This window comes from Mus caroli, unplaced genomic scaffold (genome assembly GCF_978045245.1).
Source record: "Mus caroli unplaced genomic scaffold, Mus_caroli_1 scaffold_6, whole genome shotgun sequence".
NCBI classification, from domain to species: domain Eukaryota; kingdom Metazoa; phylum Chordata; class Mammalia; order Rodentia; family Muridae; genus Mus; species Mus caroli.
Window position 1 is genome coordinate 9,610,230 of NW_028227261.1, and position 18,167 is coordinate 9,628,396.

The window sequence follows — 18,167 nt, forward strand, 5'->3', positions numbered from 1 at the left end:
ACCAGATCAAGGCGCTGATTCAAAATCATCAGCCCTCCCTTCAGCTGGGCACTAGCACCTGCCTCATTACTTAGAATCCATTGATAATATGGCCAAATATTTTCTTTTTCTGTAGCATCTCCTTTATCATTCATTACAGCAAAATCTAATGAAGGTGACAAAACAAAACCCTTTGCTATTTACTTCCAAGGAAAAATTTTTTGATTGATAAGGTGAAAAAACTATAGGAAATGCAAGGTCCAGATGACACCAAGGCATGCTGCCTATAGCAGTAGTATTGTCAACAGGCCATCGTGATCTTTTGGGAATAGTCACATTTCCCTTTATCATGATAGTGGTGATGTTTATAGGTGAAGTTATATTATTTCCAACATCACTTGAGCCTGATTGTGCTCCTTGAGCAATTTGCGTTAAAACATTAAATAACACTCCAGAGCTCACTTTATTTTGGCTAATGAAATCTGTCCAATTAGAGATAATCTTTTTCTTTAAAAATATTCAGTTGTCAAAAACAAAGGCAAGGTAGAAGAATTGGAATGTGCTGGTAAAGGTACCAGCCATGATCTTATTATGGCCCACAAAGGTATACTTATCCCTGTCTCAATCACCAGGAGTAAGAATAACAGGATCATCTTGAGATTCATCTTTCTCTTTCACGGTCATTGTTAGTCGCATCAGAACCCAAAGTGGATTATCTTCACCCTGTGGAAAAAACACAAATAGCTCCCCGGGATCTGATTAAGATAGGGTCCAGGCCATACCATTTATTATCAAGGACATTCTTCCACTTGACCATTTCATTGAGCGGTTGAGGCCATTGTCCGTGCCTTTCAGCTGGGGATCTCCCAGCATTATCCAGTTTTAGGAAATTAAGAGTAAATATTATAAGGGATAGAGCCATCTTTGGCGTCATAGCCTCTATCCCCCCCCTTTTGTTTTTGTTTTTTAAAGAAGTTTTAATTCTCCTCGTTACCTAATGACCAGTTTGAGATAGAGGCTTTCATATACATTCCGTGTCCTCCCCAGGACATAGCCTGTGGGAGTCGGTTGCCTTGATGCCAGGTGTAGGTCATGAATGTTTCTGACTAACAAGAACAGAACATTTGTTTCTAGGGTGGCTTTTCAGCTCAGTCATATATACTATTTAGATTTACAAAATAAACAGCTAGGACTTATCTGTTTAGTCTTTTTTTGCCAGTGGCTAATTTCAGCTTAGGAATGTCTCCCTTGAATAGGAGCCAGGTAATGATGTATGTGCTCTAATATGTTGAATATAAAAAGGGTGTTCACGCATCAAATGAGGTGGTTACTGAGGTAACCATCACAGACCTGAGGGCTGGCAGTCCTAAGACACACATGAATAAAAAAATAAACATTAAGAAGACTTAAGCCAAAAAAAAAAAAAGACTTAAGCCAGGTGTTACTCATGATGATATTTCAAATCCATGTATTTATATGCATGGCTCATGTAATGTTTTTAATTAAACAAATGTAGAGATGGTTGATAATGTCACCTGAGGTCTCTAATACTGGAAGGAGGCAGATAGTTCAGTAGGTAACACCACTGCTCTACAAGCACAAGGTCCTGAGGAAAATAGCTGTGTATGGTGGAGAGCACCTGGCTCCACAGCAATAGGAATCCCTGTAGCTTATTAACCAACTATCTGAACTATCTCCAGATTCAGAGAAGGACCCTGTCACATAAGGAGGAGAGTGATAGGTAAAGGCATCTGACATCAGCATCTGGCCTCCCTCAGCCACACATAGCTGCCCATGTGCACATGCTACACACAGAGGTGGGAGATCTGAAGTGCTCAAGTGAGTGTATTGCAGATGATGGCCATGGTGTTGGCCACTGAGGATATTGAGAATAATGCCAGACATGGGCATTATTCATTGTCTCTAAGATAAAGCCTACATGATCTAAGTATTAACATGAGAAGCTCATGGAAGTCTAAGGCTCGCCTAAAAAGCCTGCATAGATCATGAGAGGGTTTAGAGACCTCATAGGGGCTACGCTTACCATAAGCCCAGTCTGGAGTCCAGACGCCTGGGGCATGGTCTGTGCCAGACAAACACATCACCAGTCTTGGACAGGTTGATGTAATTTTCCATGACCCACCTTTATAGTGATCTTGCTCTCCTTTAAAAATAAGGTTAATTTCAATATGACATTTACTTTATGATGGAATCCATTCCTTAAGGAAGAAGAGGCAAGTTCTTCTCAGGAGGTGGTGGGAAGGAGACCTGCCTCTCAGGAAGGTTATAGACTCTCAACTTCCACCACTCTGCTTGGTAAAAGAAAAAGTTCCCCCCAAAAATCATCCAAATTTGCCATGGTTCTGGGTTTTAACACACAGATAAGTATGTCTAAACACACTTGAAGGCCGCTCAAGGGAAATGAATGGCTTATTTCCCTCTCCAGTGGCATGAGTGACACTGGGGGTGAGGTGAACAACATCTAGACAGCCCAGAGTGAGTAAAGACACCCTCCCACCCATGTATGACTCAGTGGACCAGGGAGTCTGTGGAGTTACTCATGGGAGCACGGTGACTCAAAAGCAGCTTCAGCATAGAAAACCCCACCTCAGGGCCAGTGAGGATTCCTAAAGGCTACATGCCTGGAGCTCTCTTCTGGACTTTCATGGGGCTCAGCACAGCATGAAGGCTAATTCTGATTGTCTAGCTGATTGGATCTGGAATTAACTATGAAACACAGAAGTGTTTCTAGGGTGGATGAAGATTCCAGGAGCAGACAGAAGTTCAAGGCAAATATACTGCTGTTTGTTTGCCTAACTTCATTCCTTCCTGGTGAGTGTGCCTATCCCATTTCTTTGAGAAGCCCAGTTTTTCAGCCTTTCAGAATGGGCTGAAGTCAGATACTCTCCAGGATTGCCCAAGGCCTTCCACACCAGATTGGAACTGCTAAGGCATCCAGCATCATGGATAGAGGAACCACTGGGTCCATATCATGGAAGTCAATGCAACCTGTCTTCCTTATCATATATATTATCTTTCAGATCCTCTCCTAAAGAACCCTGACTAACACATGTGTTTATTGTGTGTACTCCTGGAGGGCAGGTGTTCCTGTCTCTGTCTCCCATGTAGGGAGCTGGTATGACTGGGTAGAACCTCCATCTCTGAACTTCTCTGATGCTCTCTTCCAGAGAAACAAATGCCACTATCCTTGAAGCAGACAAGACACTATGACATGACAGAGTAGGCAGCTGCCCTTTAAGATGCAATTTCAGCTACCCCAGAAAAAACACACCTCCACTTCCCACAGCTCCCATACCTACACCTCCAACATCAAAACCTCCCACAACTTCTACTCCTATCTATCCCATGTCTCTACCACCCACACCTCCATCTCCCACACCTTGGTGACCTCCTACAGTCACTTTGGTTCCAGAGCAAGAGGTCAGGTTCCATTTGCAAATCTGACCTGCTTGTAGAGGTGCTCTCCACCTTAGTGTCCCCAGACTGGAAATGCTGGTGACATCTACTCTAACTCCCTTTCTGGAAAATGAGATGGTGGTATTCAGGGTCCCTGCTCCTGGGTTACAATCTCCTCCTTCACCTCTTCCTCCTCCTCTACCTCCTCCTCTTCCTCATGTTTTTCTGTCCTCCTTTTAACTCAAAAGAGATGGAAGACTGACAAGGAGCAAATGAGTCAGAAATAAGGAAGCAGAAAAAGAGAATGATGTTGCCAACTTATCATTCAGAGGTGCTCTCTGAGACGGAGAATCAGAGCAACCCCATCAATCACACAGCAGACGCCCTTGCAGGCAACCTGTGGTGTCAGCCATTGCATGAGCAATTGGGGCTACCTGCTAGCCACCACAGAGGAAGGAGGCTGTGTAGACACAAAAAAAGGGACAATTAGCCCAGAGGTTAGAGAGGACACTGAGAACCTGCTTTGTTGCACAGGTTGGACTCCCTATGAGTCCTACTTGGGCCAGACTCAAAACAGGAAAGAGATGAGGCCAGTAGGCACTCAGTGTGGAACCTGTACCCCTTTGCCACACTGAGGGTGTGAGGGAAACATGAGCTCATCTGACTGGATGGAACCCTAACACACAGCATCTCAGCCAAGGCTCTGCAAGGCGAGTGCATCCTACATGGATGGATATAAGATTGGGAGAGCATGTGAGACATTTTTCCCCTCATATTTTTATTTCTTTTTGCTAGTTTTTTCTTTTCTTTTCTTTTTTTTCTTTTTTTTTTTTTTTTTGGTTTTTTAAGACAAGGTTTCTCTGTATAGTCCTGGCTGTCCTGGAACTCACTCTGTAGAACAGTCATGCCTCGAAGTCAGAAATCTGCCTACCCCTGCCTCCCAAGTGCTGGGATTAAAATCGTGTGCCACCACTGCCTAGCCTATATTTTTATTTCATACTTTAAACTTTACTTTATCATAATTTTGATGTATAGATTATCACTGCACATTAAGTTGTGATTTTTTAATCTCCTTGGGGATTGGTTTTTCTTCATGTACACATAAATTCTTTGCAGAGTCCTGTAAGTATATGAACAGAGCTTCTTCCAGAAAAACATCCAGTCATTTTTATTATCCAGTTAGTAGGTCTGTATTTTATTAGGGGCTAGAAAAGTTTAAAAAATGTACTCATTTATTGGTCTATAAAGTATTATAAGGAAATGAATAATTATAATTTTATTTTGTAATTTGATGTCTATATCTGTTAAGGTTTGATGAGCCTATTCTACAATAGGATGTACCTGTGTATTATAGGGGATGTCAATGGAATATGAGAAACTAAGAGTCAAACACAAAATTTATACGCCTTTTAAGTTTAAACAATGGTATTTTCTGATTTTGAGCCCTTGGCATTATAAACTAATGAAACAAATACTGTATCATATCTTTGAAAGTTTCCCCAGGTTAGGCCAAGGCATAAATAACAATGAGAATTAAGCATACATACATACAGGCATAAAGGCAAACTTTCGAAAAGACAGGACATGTGTAACATTTGTCTGTTTTAAATCCCAGGGATATAGGCTCATCAGGGGTTAACTACCCAAGCTGAGCTAACAGCTTTGCAGGAATGCAGGAGCAGTTTTCTGAGTGCAATGGTGATTTGTAATATAAGATCTTGCTAAGTTACCTTCATAGCAAAATCAACAAGCTGTTGTTAAAAAATTAACTAATCCTTATCTTCATGAATATGACCAAGAAGCATAGAATGAAGTTGAACATGTCCATTAGAGAAAGGCAATTTTTAAATTGAAGCAAGACTTGTAATTCTGAAAGTTGGGGCTAAAATAGTAAAATACCTGTTATACAGTTTAAAAAAGGGGGCTTGTCCTTCATATATAAAAGACAATGTATCTCAGCTGCATCATGGTCAGGAAGTGGTAGTGGGAGAGTAGTCTGGAGTATGTGTGGTACCTCCTTAAGCTGCAGTTGCTGTGCCTTACTCACAGAACATTCAGCAGCTGGTCCTTTCAACTTCAAGGTGAGAGCAGCTGTTGGGCTGGGAAATGTGCAGGAGAAGAACAGGGGTGTGGGCAGGGGTGTATTTTCTCCTGCCACTCTCACAATTCTGTCATGAATATCTTACAATTTGGGGGAAGTTTGAGATACTATGAACCTAGGGTTTTTGGTGCTGTTTTAATTAATTTTATAATTTCCAGAATATTATTCTAAAATAACCTCTTAGATCCTTAGAAGTATCTGTATTTGTACACAGGAATTCTCTATGCTAAAGCCTCAATAAAGCTCCTTGAACTCAAATTCTCCCATCTTTCTTATCTCCCCGTTTTTCTGTTTGCTATTTCATTTCCCTTTCTCCAGGGGACTGAATAGGCATTTCAAGAGAGCTTGTTAGATATTAGTCATATGAGGGATCATTGCAGATTTGATTGAATTAGAAAATGTAGGTTATAAAGCACCATCATATGACTGTAAATATTAACATTTACTGGATAAAGTTACACTCTCCATTAATTTCTCCATTAATATACTGAGGTATATGCAGGCTTTGATCTAAATACACCATTCATAATATGTCTTCACAGGCTTAGATATTAATATTACATCTTAGGTTTGAATGAAAATGAAAACAAGATTGCTGCAAATTATGACTGAGAAGAACATATATTGTAGGTTCTGTTAACCCAGGGTATCACCAGAGAAAAACCAATTCCACCATGTGGGAAGCTTTATTAATATTTATATCGTGACTAAGATACGGACTTTTATCACATGATACAGGGGGCTGCATAGGGCACTGTAATTTCCTATGAGGCTTTATTAGTTTCCTAAGACTTGCAGCCTGCAGAATTCCAAGAAGTTACCTGTTCTTCTGCTGGTGGTGCTTAGAGGTTAATTTTTGGCATTTCAGTCTGAGAGAGAAAGCAGTCTGAGTTCTCTGGTTGGATCCAGAATCAGGAGCCAAGAAAGCACCTAGGCAACAATGTCTGCATTGATATGTTCATAGGCACCCCTGAAAGACCCCCGGAGGGAGACCCTCACTCAAGTCTCGGGACAGCCGCGAACCCAAGAAGACACTGAGACCGAACTCAAGATGTAGAGAGTAAGATTTAATAAAGCAGCAACAAGGAAAGCACATAGACCAGAGCTCTGGGGTCGAAACTCATACACCAAGCATGGTGTAGAGGAGAATCGACGACAGCCCAGAATTTTCACAGGCTTATATAGGAAAAAGCCGGGGGGGGGGGAGCAGGGTAGGAAAAGTACAAGTTTACATAACTAAGGGGTTTTGCCAAGGGTTTTTCCAAGGGACTTTCCAAGGGGCTTTACGTAACCAAGGGGTCGTGTCCTATTTTTTGGCAATGTACCCGATATTCTGGGGTTGTTCCAGGAGGCCCTTATCTCAAAAATGTTCTTGAGGTTGTTCCAGGAAGCCCTTATCTAAAAAATGTTCTTGGAACAGTCCTCAGTTGGGAGGGGGTAGGACTTTGGGTTGAAAAGTTCAGGAATGTATTCTGGGGTGAAGAGTTCAGGAGTGTTCCAGGAATTCTCCAGATGGGAGGGGTCGAACTCTGAGGTGAAGGGTTCAGGTGGTCAGTAATTTTCCTCTTTCATTCCCCACTCCTTTTTGTAAGTAGCTCTAATCTTAGAGCGAGTTCTCGGCCTCCTGGAGGACCTGATATTGTTGCCTTAGTACCATAACCTGCACTGCATTTATTCTTTCTCTAATAAAAGCAACTAACTTATTGAGGATGCAGGGGCCAAAAGTAAGCAAAAGCATAAGTGTAATTAAGGGTCCTGCTATGGTGGAGAGGAGAGTGGTGAGCCAAGGGGACTTATTAAACCAGCTTTCGAACCATCCTTGTTGGCTTTCTCTCTCTCTTTTACGTGTATCTAGGCGTTCTCTGAGTTTGGCCATAGAATCTTTGATTACTCCTGAATGGTCAACATAAAAACAACATTCTTCTTTTAGGGCAGCACAGAGTCCTCCTTCTTTAAGGAATAATAAGTCTAATCCCCTCCTATTTTGCAGCACTACTTCAGACAGGGAAGTTAAAGATTCTTCTAAGTTAGTTATAGACTGTTCTATAGTTTTAAGATCAACATCCATAGCCGCACGTAGTTCTTCATAGTATTGGGGGGCCTTAATTAAGGCAGAGGTTCCTGTACCTACTCCAGCCGCTACTCCTAATCCTAAAAGTACTGCCAAAGTTAAAGTAATGGGTTCTCTTTTCCAGCGGACCCGGTGATCAAATTTGTCTAAAAAGGAGCTATCATCATGATACAGGAGTCTAGGAATAAGTTGAACCAAAATGCAGAAATCTTTGGAACTATTAAAAACAGACATAGACACACAAGGAGTGAGACCTGTGTTGCAAGCCCATACTGTGTCTATGGGGGGCACTAGATACTGACCATCTTTGTTAGACTGGATGTTCTGGGTCTGATTACAGAGGTGCCGTTTATCCTGAGGTGCTTGGCCTAAACAAAGCCCACTCCCTGAAACTGCTGCTAGAGTCAATTTTCTGTTTTCTCCCCAAAGGCATTGAGAATGATCTGAAGTAGTATTATAAGTCCTGATCTGAGCAATTCTTTCATAATAAGGGGGCCTAGAGGCATAGCATAACCAACATGATTGAGTCATATTAGGATTAGTCCTGTTTAAAACCAAAAAAGCTCCTTGGATTAAACTGACCAGACGGCTCTCTGTATCTAGGGGCAGTGGGGTAGCTAAGGTTGACACTATGAAGGGAGTATGAGTCCCTAGGGAGGGTCCCACTGTGTTGGGCTGTGGAGTTGGTAGAGTTGGTACGGCCGGGACTTTTGGGGGAGCCTGTGCGACTGGGGGGTCCTGTTCCATAAGGACCTTGTTGGGCCCTATGGGTGTTACCGCCAATTCTTTTACTGTCAGTCTGATTGTAAAAATGAACCCATGGTCTCTTGGTGTAATATATACTCGCCAACCCCACCTATTTCCTTTTAGCCAACTCAAACGATGTTGTTTCCCTTTTTCAGTGAATTTTATAAGTAGGGGGTTGCAGTATTTACCTTTGCATGGTCCTGGGGGGCTGTTTTTGAAAGCGCACCCACTATCTAGATATTTATAGGGGTTTCTTTCTCCTTGGTTTGACTTGTCATAACCACTACCTCGTTTTACAGTGATTAGGTCCCAGTCAGAGGAAGGCTTCCAGTAGGCATCCCCTGTCGTTTCACATGTCCATTTACCACAAAAGTAATCTGATACCCCTCCACACTCCTGTTGAAGCCTTCCGCTCCGACCCTGACCGGGGCAAACATAAAATTGTGCAGCTCTAAGATTAGCTCGGTAGAACTGCCCCGAACATCCATACGAGTTCCCTATCCCGTTCGGGACACACTGCTGTTCAGAGGGTGGGTTACTAAGATCGGTATGATCGGGGAGGTCCCAATTGGGAGATCCTGCCACTAACTTACAGATGTCAGGTGTGAGATCAGGCCACCAAGTCCAAGGGGGATGGACTGCAGTGGCTGCCCATACAATGTTTCCCTCCTCATTAAGCACTTCCCAGGACTGTTGAATTGGAGCATGAGGGTTGTGGTTCCCTAGGCTTAGGGTGGCACCCGCGACACAAGCGAAGTTTAAGAGGATTGTCAGTAGTTGCCACCGTCCAGTTGTCTTCATGGTCGCCTTTTTCCTGGCTAGGAGCCTTCTTGACGTGGGAGGCATGGATCCAGGCGGCGATTCCGTCTACCTTTACTGCTGTGGGAGTTGTTAACAGCACCAGATATGGTCCTTTCCACCGAGGCTCGAGAGTGCCAGTGCGATGTCGTCTGACAAGGACCGAATCTCCAACTTGGAACCCGTGGGGCACTGCTGTAGTCCCCAGTGTATAAGCTTCTTTGATCTGGTCCCAGATCTGTGTTCTGATAACTTCTAAGGCCTTTAAATGGGTAAACAGAGCAGAGGGTGAGGAAGAGTCAGCACAGGGATCCAATATCCCGCCAGACTCGGTCAAGGGGGGTGGTCCCCCATGTAGAATTTCATAGGGGGTAAGACCGAAACGTCCAGGTGTGTTTCGGACCCTAAGAAGCGCAAAGGGAAGGAGGGTCACCCAGTCTTTACCGCCAGTCTCAATAGCTAATTTAGTTAGGGTCTCTTTTAGAGTCCTGTTCATTCTTTCTACCTATCCTGAGCTTTGGGGTCTATAAGCACAGTGTAATTTCCAATCAGTCCCCAATTGTGTGGCCAATCCCTGACTTACCTGGGCAACAAATGCGGGCCCGTTGTCTGAGCCAATTACCTTGGGGATCTCACACCGGGGTAAGATTTCTTCAAGGATCTTCTTGGTTACTACCTGAGCAGTTTCAGACTTAGTGGGAAAAGCCTCTACCCATCCGGAAAAGGTGTCTATAAATACCAACAGGTACTTGTTACCATACATTCCTGGTTTAATTTCAGTGAAATCCACTTCCCAGTAAACTCCGGGGAGATCGTTGTCTCTTTCCTTGTTCTTTGTAAGGTCGAGCAGCATTGGTGAGAGCACAAGCCTTGCAGGAGTCAATTACCTGCTGTACCACTGAATTGAGTTTCAAAATATAATAATCGGAACCCTTGATCAGCTGTAGGAGTTTATCAGATCCCAGATGAGTCAGTTGATGTAATTTTTGGACATAGTCTCTTCCTTCTTTTGTAGGTAAAATAATGCGCCCATCTACAGTCCGCGCTAGCCCCCTAAAATTGAATTCTTGCGCCTGTTTGCGACAAACCATGGAATCTAATAGTTTAAAATCTTCATCAGAGTAAGTATAGTTAGGACTGGTTGCCGGTGAGGGCTCTGGCAGGGGCCTGCCTTTTTCTACCATGATTGTTACCCCCTGAGCTGCCTGCTTTGCTGCTACATCAGCCATGTGGTTTCCTCGGGCCACAGGATCCTGTCCTTTTTGGTGGCCCGGACAATGAATAATAGCCACTTTCTTTGGCATATGTATAGCCTCTAGGAGGGCCAGAATTTCTTCTTTGTTTTTAATGTCTTTTCCTGTTGAGGTAAGTAGTCCCCTCTGTTGGTAGATGGCCCCATGGATATGGGCTGTAGCGAAAGCATAGTGGCTGTCAGTGTAAATGTTGATCGCCTTACCTTCAGCCAGCCGCAGGGCTTGGGTTAGCGCCAGGAGTTCAGCCTTCTGAGCCGAAGTTCCTTCTGGAAGGCCACTCGCCCAAATTACCTGTTTTCCATCTACCACTGCCGCTCCTGCTCTTCTTTTTCCCTCCACCACAAAACTGCTACCATCTGTGTACCAGGCAGGCACACCTGGCCAAGGCTGATCAGTCAGATCTTTCCTCGTTCCAGTTTCTTCAGCCAGGACATCAGCACATTGATGTACAGGAGTGGAGTCATCCGCCAAGGGGAGGAGGGTGGCAGGATTGAGGATGGCAGGTGGAGCAAAAGTTACTCGATCATTTAGCAACAAGCTCTGGTAGTGGGTCATCCGGGCATTAGTCATCCACCGGTCAGGGGGCTGTCGTACAATACCCTCCAGAGCATGGGGGGCGATTATAGTCACATGCTGGCCCAGAGTAAGCTTGTCAGCGTCTTTAACAAGCAGGGCTACTGCAGCAATGGCTTTTAGGCAGGAGGGCCAACCGCTGGCGACTGGGTCAAGCTTTTTAGATAGGTAGGCCACTGGCCGCTTCCAGGGCCCCAGAGTCTGAGTCAAGACCCCGCGGGCTATTCCAGCCCGCTCATCAACATATAGAGTAAAAGGCTTAGTCAAATCTGGCAAGGCCAGAGCGGGGGCTGCAAGCAAGGCTGCCTTAATGTTGTCAAAGGCTTTTTGGTGTTCCTCAGTCCAGGTGAATGGGACTTTTTCTTTAGTAAGTGGATATAGAGGGGCCGCCAGTGTTGCAAACCCTGGTATCCAGAGTCTGCAAAAGCCCACCGTCCCCAGAAACTCACGTACTTGGCGCGGGGTGGTAGGGGTTGGGATCAGCATCACAGTCTTTTTTCTGGCCTCGGTGAGCCACCGCTTTCCTTCTCGAAGGGTGTATCCTAGGTAGGTCACCTCAGTGCGACATAGCTGAGCTTTCTTGGCCGATACCCGGTACCCCAACTCACCTAGTTCATTCAGGAGCTTCTTGGTTCCTTCAAGGCACAGTTCCTGAGTTGAGGCTGCAACCAGTAAGTCATCTACATACTGTAAGAGAGAAATCTGAGGGTTTTGTGCTCTAAAAGGTGCAAGGTCTACCTATCTTAAATCAGATAAGGGACTAAAAAAAAAAAAAAGGCGCAAGGTCACGGTGGAGCGCTTCATCAAAAAGAGTAGGGGAGTTCTTGAATCCTTGGGGCAACCTCGTCCAGGTTAGCTGGCCCGTATATCCTCCTTCTGGGTCTCTCCACTCGAAAGCGAACAGTGGCTGGCTATTAGGGTGTAGTCGAAGGCAGAAAAAGGCATCTTTTAAATCTAAGACAGTGTACCAAGTCCTCTCTGGCGGGAGGGAACTTAGTAGGTTGTAAGGATTTGGAACGGTAGGGTGAATGTCCTGCACCCTCTTGTTAACTTCTCTCAAATCTTGCACTGGTCGATAATCATTAGTCCCAGGCTTCCGTACTGGCAAGAGAGGTGTGTTCCAAGGGGATTGGCAAGGCACTAGAATTCCTTGCTCTATAGTCTCTGAATATGTGGCCGGATGCCTTCTTTAGCTTCCTTACTCATGGGGTACTGTCTGACCGAGACGGGGGTGGCATCGGCTTTTAACTCTACCACGACCGGTGGTATTTGTTTAGCTAATCCCATCCCTGCCTGCTCAGCCCAGACTTCATAAAAAGCGGATAGCCATTCAGGGTCTGGCAATTGTTTGGGACCCTGCTCATGGAGGCGATACTCTTCTTCTAAATTTAGAACCAAACACGCTATAGGGGTCTCTCCCCAGGTAACTTCTGGTCCCTTTGAAGTGAACTGAACTTGAGCTTTAAGTTTGGTCAACAAGTCTCGTCCCAGAAGGGGCGCAGGGCACTCAGGAATCACAAGAAAAGAGTGAGTTACTTGACTTTTTCCTATTTTTAAAACTCGCTTAGTGGTCCAGGGGTAAAATTTACTGCCAGTGGCTCCCGTCACCATAGTCTTCTTACTTCCTAATTGTCCTAACGGTTTAGTCAAGACTGAATGCTCTGCTCCTGTGTCTATTAAAAAATTAACAGGAGTCCCCTCCACAGAAAGTGTTACCCTAGGCTCAGGGAGGGGGTCCGAGCCCCGACTCCCCTAGTCTTCTTTCATAGTCAGCACCTTGGGTCCTCTTGGCTTTCTTTTGGGGCAATTTCTGGCTCAATGTCCTTTCTCTTTACAGTATGCACACTGGTCTTTTTCAAGTTGAAGTTTCTGTTCTCCTGGAGGTCTTCTTGCCCTGTTGCCCAGGTACCCTGACTGTTCTTTTTCTGCCCTTTTTTCACCTACCACTATGGCCAAAATTCTAGTTAGTTTTCTCTCTTGGCGGCGATCACGCCGATTCTCTCTCGCTTCGATCTCTCTCTTTTCTCTCTCTTGCTTTTCTTCCTCTGTCTCCCTCTTGTGCTACACTTTTTCAGCTTCCTTTACTAGATCCTGTAAAGTATAATCTTGGAGCCCTTCTAGTCTCTGTAACCTTTTCTTGATATCAGAGGCGGACTGACCAATAAAAGCCATAGCCACGGCCGCTTTTTGGCCCTCTGAAGAGGGGTCAAACGGTGTATACCTCCTGTAAGCCTCCATCAGTCGTTCTAAGAAAACGGAGGGCGGCTCTACTGGACCCTGAAGGACCTCTCTTACCTTGGCCAAATTGGTGGGTCGCCGTGCCCCGCCACTAGAGTCCGGTGGTAGACCGTGAGACGCTCCCTACCTTCCGCAGTGTTGTAGTCCCAATTAGGACGGGTCAAGGGGAAGGATTCATCTATAAGATTGGGGAGATTAGTGGGGGTCCCGTCTTGTCCCAGGACGTTCTTCCTGGCTTCCAGCAGGATCCTTTCTCTTTCCTCCGTGGTGAAGAAGACCTGCAAAAGTTGCTGGCAATCATCCCAAGTGGGTTGATGGGAGAACATAAGTGATTCAAGGAGCCCAATAAGCCCAGAGGGGTTTTCTGAGAAAGGAGAGTGGTTAGTTTTCCAATTATATAAATCAGAAGAGGAAAAAGGCCAGTACTGCAGAGGAATGAGATCATTAGGTCCCGGCGCTGGCCCCCCACATGTGCTCTAAGTGGCAAGGCGACTGTTGAATCCGGCCCCCCTTCCTCCCCAGGGCTTCGGCCTCGGCGGCTCCTAGTCCCCCCCGCCGGTCCCTGAGCCCCTCTCACTATTGGTCCCTGTGGCGGGGCGGCCGCAGGCAACTGCTGGGGCAGGGGGTAAGGAGGAGGTTGGGAGTCCATCCAGAGGAGGTCGTCAACCTCTGGATAAATCTTGGGGGGTGCTGAGGGACTGGATTTTCCGGCTGCATCGGACTGGACGACCGCGACCGTCAGTTTTGAAGGATTTGGAATCCAAGGCTTGACCCATGGAGGTGGGAACTGAACAAGATTCTGCCAAGTCACAATGTAGGGGATCTGATCAGGGTGACCTCCTTCTTCCTGAAAAACAATTTGCCTGACGGCGGCAATTAGTGACAAGTCAAAAGCACCTTCTGGTGGCCAGCCCACTCCAAATGTCGGCCACTCAGAGGTGCAGAAGGTCTGCCAAGGACCTTTTCTAACCTCCACCGACTGGTTGTGAGCTCTGGCTCTCACCTCTCCCCAATGCTCCAGAGTTAGAGACAGGGGAGAGGAGGCAGATTGTCCCATTTCTAGAATAATAGCAGACACAACAAGAGCGGACACGAGACTGAGACAAAAAAGAAACCAAAAACGGCGGCGACTTCGCGTCGACCACAGGCAGCTTACAGAATCAGATGGCCTTTCAAAGGCCGACAGATTGAGACCTTCCTGGCCTCCAGAGGGGTCCACCAGGCGTCCCTGGTCCTCCCCTGTTCCTCCTGGGACGTCTCCCAGGGCGAGCGGACGGTGGACACCTGGACACGTCTATCCTTATCCACCCCGCGCCCCCTCCCGGAGCGCGGTCTCACTGTGCACACTGAGCACTGAGCATCTGCAAAACCGAAACTGCGATCGCACCAGATACAGAATCAGATGGCCTCTCAAAGGCCTACAGATTGAGACCTTCCTGGCCTCTAGAAACAGAACACAGACACCAGACCAAGACAGAACAGAAAATCTTACCTTTAAGTGGGTCTAGGACCTCTGGGTGGTCGCGCAAATCCCGGACGAGCCCCCAAATGAAAGACCCCCCGGAGGGAGACCCTCACTCAAGTCTCGGGACAGCCGCGAACCCAAGAAGACACTGAGACCGAACTCAAGATGTAGAGAGTAAGATTTAATAAAGCAGCAACAAGGAAAGCACATAGACCAGAGCTCTGGGGTCGAAACTCATACACCAAGCATGGTGTAGAGGAGAATCGACGACAGCCCAGAATTTTCACAGGCTTATATAGGAAAAAGCCGAGGGGAGAGCAGGGTAGGAAAAGTACAAGTTTACATAACTAAGGGGTTTTGCCAAGGGTTTTTCCAAGGGACTTTCCAAGGGGCTTTACGTAACCAAGGGGTCGTGTCCTATTTTTTGGCAATGTACCGGATATTCTGGGGTTGTTCCAGGAGGCCCTTATCTCAAAAATGTTCTTGAGGTTGTTCCAGGAAGCCCTTATCTAAAAAATGTTCTTGGAACAGTCCTCAGTTGGGAGGGGGTAGGACTTTGGGTTGAAAAGTTCAGGAGTCTACGGCCATACCACCCTGAACGCGCCCGATCTCGTCTGATCTCGGAAGCTAAGCAGGGTCGGGCCTGGTTAGTACTTGGATGGGAGACCGCCTGGGAATACCGGGTGCTGTAGGCTTTAAAAAAAAAAAAAGAAAAGAAAAGTTCAGGAATGTATTCTGGGGTGAAGAGTTCAGGAGTGTTCCGGGAATTCTCCAGATGGGAGGGGTCGAACTCTGAGGTGAAGGGTTCAGGTGGTCAGTAATTTTCCTCTTTCACCCCAGATAGCTTTTCCTCTTGAATTTCTTTGAATACTTCCAAAGTTCAGCCCAGCATGCTTTGAGAGAATGATATCAGGCTAAAATATTTTTACATGTAGACAACTTCCTGTAGATTAAGACAGAATTAGATAGCATTTTTGAATACTTTTGATTGCTCAGTTACATGAGAAAAATGGCTCCTTAGTTCATGAAATGCACTCTGCCTATGCACATTCATGTTTTGTTGAATTCTGCAAAGTGGACTTCTTGCAGGTGTGGGAATGCTTAGACCCTGCACTCAGGGCCTTTTTCAGAGACCTCTTGTTGGAGAAGATCTACGGTCTGCATTCTTTTTTTTTTTTTCAATTTTTATTAGATATTTTCTTCATTTACATTTCAAATGCTATCCTGAAAGTCCCTTATACCCTCCCCCTGCCCTGCTCCCCTACCTGCCCATTCCTACTTCTTGGCCCTGGTGTTCCCCTGTACTGGGGCATATAAAGTTTGCAAGACCAAGGTGCCTCTCTTCCCAATGATGGCAGACTGGGCCATCTTCTGCTACATATGCAGCTAGAGACAAGAGCTCTGGAGGTACTGGTTAGTTCATGTTGTTGTTCCACCTATAGGGTTGCAGACCCCTTCAGTGCCTTGGGTACTTTCTTTACCTCCTCCATTGGGGGCCCTGTGTTCCATCCAATAGATGACTGTGAGCATCCGCTTCTGTATTTGCCAGGCACTGCCATAGCCTCACAAGAGTACTTTCAGCAAAATCTTGCTGGTGTATGCAATAGAGTCTGCATTTGATGCCTGATTATGGGATGGATCCCCGGGCAGGACAGTCTCTGGATGATCCATCCTTTAGTCTCAGCTCCAAACTCTTTCTCTTTAACTCCTTCCACGGTTATTTTGTTCCCTATTCTAAGAAGAAATGAAGCATCCACACATTGGTCTTTCTTCTTCTTGATTTTCTTGTGTTTTGCAAATTGTATCTTGGGTATTCTAATTTTCTGGGCTAATATTGACTTATCAGTGTGTACATATCAAGTGAGTTCTTTGTGATGGGGTTACCTCATTCAGGATGATGTCCTCCAGATTCATCCATTTACCTAAGTATTTCATAAATTCATTGTTTTTAATAGCTGAGTAGCACTCCATTGTGTAAATGTACCACATTTTCTGTATCCATTCCTCTGTCAAGGAACATCTGGGTTCTTTCCAGCTTCTGGCTATAAAAAATTAGGCTAGTATGAACATAGTGGAGCATGTGTCCTTTTTACCAGTTGGAACATCTTCTGTGTATATGCCCAGGAGAGGTATTGCTGGATCTTCTGGTAGTACTATGTACAATTTTCTGAGGAACTGCCAGACTAATTTCCAGGGTGGTTGTACAAGCTTGCAATTTCACAAGCAATGGAGGAGTGTTCCTCTTTCTCTACATTCTCTCCAGTATCTGCTGTCACCTGAATTTTTGATCTTAGCCATTCTGACCGGTGTGAGGTGGAATCTCTGGGTTGTTTTGATTTGCATTTCCCTGATGATTAAGGGTGTTGAACAGTTTTTCAGGTGCTTCTAAACCATTCAGGTTAGGAAGTTGTTCCCTGATCCAAAAAGTTCAAACCTACTCTCCACTTTTTGTTCCATTATATTAAGTATGTCTGGATTTATAATGAGGTCTTTGCTTCACTTGGACTTGAGTATTGTGCAGAGTGTTAAATATGAATCTATATGCTTTTTCCTACATGATGACATCCAGTTAGACCAGCATCACTCATAGAAGATGTTCTCCCCTTTCCATTGTATAGTTTTAGCTTCTTTGCCAAAATTTAAGTGTCTGTAGGTGTGTGGGTCTATTTTTGGAATTCCATTAATCCACCTACTTATTTCTATAACAGTACCATACAAATTTTTATTATTATTTTCTTGCCATACATCTTTAAGTTACAGAAATTGATAGCTCCAGAATTTCTTTTTTGTTGTTCAAGAATATTTTATCTATCCTGTGGGGTTGTTTTGTTTTGTTTGCTGTTCCATACAATGTTGAGAATATTTCTTTCAAGATCTGTGAAGATTTGTGCTAAAATTTTGATGAGAATAGTACTGAATGTCTAGATTCCTTTTTGGTACGATGGACATATTCATTATGTTAATCCTATTGATACATGAACAAGGGAGATCTTTCCACGTTCTGATATCTTCCTGTTTCTTTCTTAAGATACTTTAAGTTCTTCTCCTACAGGTTTTCACTTGCTTGTTTAGAGGTAACTGAAGATATTTTCTTTTGTTTGTGGCTAAAGTGGAGGGTTCTGTTTCCATAACTTCTTTTTCAACCCTTTTCATCAATTGTGAATAGGAGGGCTAAGGCTTTCTTTAAGTCAATTGTGTATGCAGACACTTTGCTAAAATGTTTATCAACTGTAATTTTCTGGTAGAATTTTTTGGTTCACTTATATACATTATCATATCATCTGAATTTCTTCTTTTCCAAATTGTAACCCTTGATCTAATATTTCTAGTACTCTACTGAAGAGATGAGGGGAGAGTGGACAGCTTTTTCTTGTCCCTGATTTTAATGGAAATGCTTAAAATTTCTGTCTATTTAGTTTGATTTGGGGTATTAGATTGCTGAACATTGCCTATATTTTGTTTATGTATACCCCTTGCATTCTGTCCCTCCAAACTTATCATAAAGGGGGGTTGAATTTTCCAAAC

At 44.7% G+C, this 18,167-nt stretch overlaps 1 protein-coding gene and 1 non-coding gene across 2 annotated transcripts in view; both read left to right on the plus strand.

Annotated features, from left to right (window-relative positions):
* The window catches only part of LOC110287984 (uncharacterized), a 517,828-nt gene that overhangs the window by 103,203 nt on the left and 396,458 nt on the right, over window positions 1-18,167 (plus strand). The window lies entirely within an intron of this gene.
* Window positions 15,219-15,337, plus strand: LOC147004079 (5S ribosomal RNA). Its single transcript, XR_015047472.1, has one exon. It is a non-coding gene; the product is annotated as a 5S ribosomal RNA (ribosomal RNA).